Below are 6,129 nucleotides of genomic sequence, written 5' to 3' on the forward strand. Positions count from 1 at the left end.
AGCCAATATAAAAGATAAGTTAGTAACTGGGGACAAGCCCAAAGGATAACTGAGAATGATCCCGGAGGATCACTGGGGACAAGCCCAAAGGATAACTGGGGATGATCCCGGAGGATCACTGGGGACAAGCCCAAAGGATAACTGGGGACAAGCCCAAAGGATAACTGGGGACAAGCCCAAAGGATCGTATGTAAACTGGAGTATGGCCCTTTCTGGCAACTATCCAAACTTAGTGACATGAAAATGTCAAAACCTTAGCTAACGTGAAAACGTTAGAAACCTTAGGAACGGATGTATGGTGCGTCCACCATTATACGTAGGATCCTGGGTATAGTCAGTACGATGAGGTCGCCAGCCCCGAAAGTGGGTACTGATCCCAAAGACGTGAACTATATCAGGATCATCGTGCGCTGCTGGCGGAAACTGGGGATAATCCCAAGGATAACTGGGGTTGGACCCGAGGATCTGTGATGCTTTTGAAGATCTTTGATGATATGCTGGAGATACCTGAACTATCATAACTCAAATGGTTTGTGAGTAGAGGATGAAGGATACATGATCCTTATCCTTAGGCAAAAAGTAAGAAAATGCAATAGTTTTAGGATAAGCATATTACCTGAGTAAGGATCACCGATATCTCCAGGATCCTTCAAGGATATTTCAATGTAAGGATCACATGCAGGAAGGATCATGTTCACATGAAATATTTCTTTAAGTGAACAGCATTCCAGGCTCTTGGTAACAAGTTTCCTTCCATGGTTAGCAACCTGTATGCCCCCTTTCCTGCTTCAGCTTCAATCAAGTAGGGACCTTCCCATTTTGGTGCTAGCTTCCCGTCAGCAGGATTGATGGTGTTTTGAAATGCTTTTCTCAACACCATATCTCCGACTTGGAACTTCCTTATCCTGACATTCTTGTTGTAGGCACCAGCCATCCTTTGTTGGTAGCTTGCCATCCTTATCCTAGCTAGATCCCTGTTTTCCTCAATAGTATCCAAATCCTGAGCTAGGATTGTAGCATTTTCTTCAGGATCACGAGCACTTGTTCTAGCAGTTGGGATCACCATCTCTGTTGGGATCACTGCTTCTGCCCCAAATACTAAAGAGAAAGGTGTTTGGCCAGTGGCATTCTTGGGAGTTGTCCTATCAGCCCATAGCACATAAGGTAACTCCTCTGCCCATTTTCCTTTCTTGGATCCTAGCTTCTTCTTCAGATTGTTGATGATGATCTTGTTGGATGATTCTGCTTGACCATTGGCTTGTGGATGAACTGGTGTTGATGTTATCATCTTGATTCCCCAACTGTCACAAAAGTTAGTGGTTCTCCTTCCAATGAATTGAGAACCATTATCACATATAATTTCAGAGGGGATGCCAAATCTGGTTATAATGTTTCTTTTAATGAAGGATATGACTTCCTTTTCTCTGACTTGAGCGAAGGCTTCAGCTTCTATCCACTTGGAAAAATAGTCAGTCATGGCAAGCATAAATACTTTTCCACCAGGTGCTTTAGGGAGCTTGCCAACTATATCCATTCCCCATCTCATGAATGGCCAAGAGGATGGTATGGGGTGTAGTAATTCAGCTGGTTGGTGAAGGATATTGCTATGTCTTTGGCAAGGATCACATTTCTTAGCATACTCTACAGCATCCCTTTTCATGGTTGGCCAGTAGTATCCTGTTCTAAGGATCCTTGAGAATAATGCCCTGCCCCCAGTGTGGTTTCCACAATCTCCTTCGTGGAAGTCTCTCAATACTTCTTCGATTTCAGGATCTTCAATACATCTTAAATATGGTCCTGCAAGGGATCGTTTATATAGCATATTATTTAGGATTGTAAATTGAGATACCTTGATCCTGAAAGCTCTAGGATTTTCTCCCATTGGGATCTCTCCGTTTTGCAAGTATTTCATGATTGGTGGGATCCATGATCCTGAATAAGATCGAGCTTCTTCACTAGGGATTACTGCAGTATCCTCTTCTATTTCCATGGCTACTTGGTTTTCAATAGCAGGAGCCAGGATATGGATGATAGGGATACTTATATTTTCTGGAATTTTTAAGGATGATCCTAGGTTGGCCAATGCATCAGCTTCCGTGTTATCCTCCCTTGGTACCTGTGTTAAGCTAAAAGAAACAAAAGAAAGTGCCAATTTTTTGACTATCTCTAAATATTTGGTTAGTTTTTCACCTTTAACAGCATAGGATCCATTAAAGTGATTGGTGATCAATAATGAATCTACATATACTTCGAGATACTTTACCCCCATATCCTTAGCAATTTGTAAGCCAGCAATTAAGGCTTCATACTCAGCCTCATTGTTAGTTGCCTGGAACTCACAAGCTATGGAGTGGGGTATTATGTCCCCCTGTGGCGATTTTAGTAGGATCCCTAGCCCTGTGCCTTTGATATTTGAGGATCCGTCGGTGTGTAGTATCCAAGGATCCTTGGTCTCATCCAGCTGCTGGACCTCCAATTCTGCTTCCTTTTGTAGATCACTACTGAAATCAGCCACAAAGTCAGCTAGTGCTTGAGATTTAATGGCTGTTCTTGGTTCGTATCTTATATCATGGGCACTAAGCTTCACTGCCCACTTAGCCATTCTCCCTGACATATCCGGTTTCCTGAGGACATTCTTAATTGGAAAATTAGTTTTAACAATAATAGTATGAGTTTCAAAATAATGCCTTAACTTCGTGGATGCCATGATTAATGCAAGGATGAGTTTTTCGAGGTGTGAGTACCTGGATTCGGCATCAAGTAAACTTTTACTTACATAGTAGATAGGATATTGTGTACCTTCGTGATCCTTAACAAGGACAGCACTTACAGCGGTTGAGGATACCGCCAGATATAAGGATAACACATCTCCTTTTTCCGGTTTTGCTAATGCTGGTGCTGAGGACATATACTCTTTTAGGGCTTGTAAAGCATTTTCATGCTTCTCAGTCCATTCGAACTTCTTATTCTTCCTTAGGATATCGTAGAATTCTTTGAACTTTTCTGAGGATTTCGATATGAACCTGTTCAAAGCTGCTATCCTGCCTGTTAGTCTTTGAACATCCTTGGCATTGGCAGGAGACTTGATATTTATTAATGCTTTGATTTGTTCTGGGCTTGCTTCAATGCCCCTCTGGGTTACCATGTATCCTAAGAACTTTCCTGCCTTAACACCAAAATGGCATTTTGAAGGATTTAGTTTCATGTTGTAACTATCAAGGATATCGAATGCTTCTTCCAAGTCCCTTAGGTGATCCTCAGCTTTCTTTGACTTGACCACCATATCATCTATGTACACCTCCATAGTTTTTCCAATTTGATCTTTGAACATCATATTTACCAGCCTTTGATATGTTGCACCTGCATTTCTTAGTCCAAAAGGCATGGCAATATAACAATATAAACCGGTTGGGGTCATAAAGGCTGTATCCTCTTGGTCAGATGGTTCCATCTGGATTTGTTGGAATCCGGATGATGCATCCATAAAAGTTAACAGTTCATGCCCCGCTGTTGCATCCACCATGGAGTCAATGTGGGGTAATGGGAAAGGATCCTTGGGACATGCCTTATTCAAATCAGTGAAATCGACACATACCCTCCACTTTCCGTTTTTCTTTTGGACAACAACCACATTGGCTAACCATTTAGGATACTTTACCTCTCTGATCATACCTGCTCGAAGTAGTCTCTCTACTTCTTCTTGGATAATGGCATTCCTTTCTGGTGCAAACTTCCTCCTTTTTTGATGGATTGGCTTGATAGACCTGTCAATGCCAAGTTTGTGAGTAATAATATCCTTGGATATACCTGTCATATCTTCATGTTTCCAAGCAAAGGTAGATTTTCTTCTTTTGAGGAAGGATATCATGTCTTCTTTCATCTTGCCAAGGATCCCTGATCCGATATAGATTTTTGATTCAGGATCACTAGGGTCCAAGAGGATTTCATCTACATCTTGCTCCCTTGCCTCCAAGACATTCCTCGGAGGATACTGTAATTGCTATTGCTCCCTTGGCTTCGAGGTTGGCTTCATGGATGAGGTATAGCAATCCTTAGCCTCTTGCTGATCGCTGTCGATCTTGATTATCCCCCATGGGCTAGGGAGCTTTACACATTGATGGTAGGTAGATGGAACTGCTTTCATGTCATGTATCCAAGGCCTGCCAAGGATAACGTTGCAACAAGATAAACAGTCAATAACACAAAATTTTTGATAATTATGTAGTCCTTCCACGTAGATTGGGAGTTTGATGTCCCCCAGAGTTTTCTTCGTTTCTCCACTGAACCCTACAAGCACGGAGGATCTTGGTGTGATGTCTGATTCTGGGATTCCCATCTTCTTCAAGACATCAAGCTGGATTATGTTCACTGAGCTCCCTCCATCGATAAGGATCCTGCGGACAAAATGGTTAGAAATAAAGAGAGTAATAACTAAACTATCATGATGAGGATCCTGGATGTTGATGCGATCATCCTCATCAAAGGTTATCGTTTTCCCTTCTGAAACACTTGATGTTCTAATAGGCCTTTCTCCATTGTCCATTTTTGATTCTTTTGCATGTCTTTTGGCCGCTGAAAAGGATGTACCACAAATGTCTGATCCTCCGGATATGAAGTTGATCACTTGTGCATTTGCCGGAGGTGCTGGGGCTTTTTCGGGGATCCTTTCAGGATCCTGGATCCTTTGCTTTTTTCTCCCCAGCAATTCTTTTAGATGTCCCTTGCTTAGCAGGTATCCAATTTCCTTTCTTAAAGCTATGCAATCTTCAGTCAGATGGCCGAAATCCTCATGGTATGCACACCATTTGGACTTGTCTTTAGTCCCGGATGGTTTATCATTCTTCCTGGGCCACCTAGCCTTTTCACCTAGATTCTGCATTGCAAGGATTAGTTCGTGATTGTCAACGGAAAAACAATATTCTGAGATTGGAGGATATTCTTCATCATCCTCTTCTTGGTCGACAGCATGCACATTCTTGTTCTCGTTTCTATGGTAGGATTTGAACTTGTTGTTTTTGAAGGAGGATCCTTGCTTATCTTGTTTTGGGGATCCTACTTGTCTCTCCTGGATCCTCTTGTCATCCTCTAGCCGGATAAACCTGAGTGCTCGAGTTCTTACTTCATCTAAGTTCCTGCAAGGTGTCATAACAAGATCATCATAGAATAATGAATCCTTAAGAAGTCCCATTTTGAAGGCTTCAACAGCTGTAGCCATATCCAAGTTGGGAATATCCAAGGATTCTTTACTAAATTTAGTTATATAATCTCTTAATGATTCGTTATGATTTTGAGTTATCCTGTACAAATCACTAGTTAATTTTTCGAATTTTCTACTACAAGAGAATTGGTTATTGAATAAATTAACTAAATTAGCAAATGAAGTAATAGAGTAAGGGGGAAGACTTAGCAGCCATTTAAGGGCTGATCCAGTAAGAGTAGATCCAAATCCTTTACATAGGCATGCTTCCTTCAATTTTTCTGGGATAGGATTGATCTCCATCCTTTCCCTGTATTGTGCTATATGCTCCTCTGGATCCGTTGTGCCGTCATACAACTTCATGGTAGGGATATGGAACCTTTTGGGTACCTCTGCATCACAGATTGGTGGTGCAAAGCGAGATACCTTGTGGCTCCCATCTGCAATCTCTGGGATAGGCTTGACTACCCCTGGAACACTTGAGATCATGTCCTTTAGTTTCTGTAGTTCCCTGGCCATAACATGATTGGTACCTGTATCCTGCATGAATCCATGGTTAGTGGTAGGATAATTATTTAAAGTGTTACCTCCCATTGGGTTCAAGTTAGGGAATCCATATTGCTGGGATTCTGGAACGACGGAGGGACCAGTGGAAGCAATAGTCTGCATTGGAATGAAGTCCCCTTGATGGACATCTAGACTCCCTGTTTGCAAACTTTTTAGGGATCCTGGCATCCGTAAGGATCCTGGTATCTGGGATGATCCTGGAACGAAGGAGGGTCCTTGAACCTGGGATGATCCTGGGATAAAGGAGGATCCTTGGCCCTGGAATGATCCTGGGATAAAGTAGGATCCTTGAAACTGCTGTGCCCCCGGATAGGCTCCCGGATTCATGAAGGATCCCATATACTGAGGATAGGATCCTGCTGGCT

The sequence above is a fragment of the Helianthus annuus genome, chromosome 14 (genome assembly GCF_002127325.2).
Source record: "Helianthus annuus cultivar XRQ/B chromosome 14, HanXRQr2.0-SUNRISE, whole genome shotgun sequence".
Lineage (NCBI taxonomy): Eukaryota > Viridiplantae > Streptophyta > Magnoliopsida > Asterales > Asteraceae > Helianthus > Helianthus annuus.